Genomic DNA, 409 nt, shown 5'->3' with positions numbered 1-409 from the left:
AGCCTGGTTACAAGGAGCCAACATCTTTGTTAAACAGATACGATCCCCTTAATAATTCCTCCCACAGTATTGTGCGGTTAAAGACGGCCTCCATATCTTCCCGTTTGATCAGCTGAGGGTTTGATTTGACGGGGTGTGATGATGTAAGGAGTTTGATCCACCTTTGAAATGCAAATGGAGGACTTCATATTTAGTGTTGGCTATTCATGCTGGCCGATTTGTCTGTTTTTTTTTATCATCATATTCAGAGTTTTACGGGAGTTTGCCTTGGGATGCGGTATAGTTTGAGCTACAGGAAATATTGAATTCTAATGCATTGTATGATTAAAGTCTGTTCGGTGGGTGGAGAATCGATTGTCGATGTGGGCGTGTGCTCCCCAAAGACTTAGTTTAGAGACAGTTGTGTTAT

General features: G+C 41.8%; 1 protein-coding gene across 1 annotated transcript in view; it reads left to right on the top strand.

The window, feature by feature from the left end:
• Window positions 1-409, top strand: part of LOC119585243 (facilitated trehalose transporter Tret1-like) — a 25,536-nt gene that overhangs the window by 1,504 nt on the left and 23,623 nt on the right. The window lies entirely within an intron of this gene.

The sequence above is a fragment of the Penaeus monodon genome, chromosome 19 (genome assembly GCF_015228065.2).
Source record: "Penaeus monodon isolate SGIC_2016 chromosome 19, NSTDA_Pmon_1, whole genome shotgun sequence".
Taxonomy (NCBI): Eukaryota; Metazoa; Arthropoda; class Malacostraca; order Decapoda; family Penaeidae; genus Penaeus; species Penaeus monodon.
The sequence above is the reverse complement of the archived record's forward strand: the minus strand, read 5'-3'. Positions and strand labels throughout refer to the sequence as shown.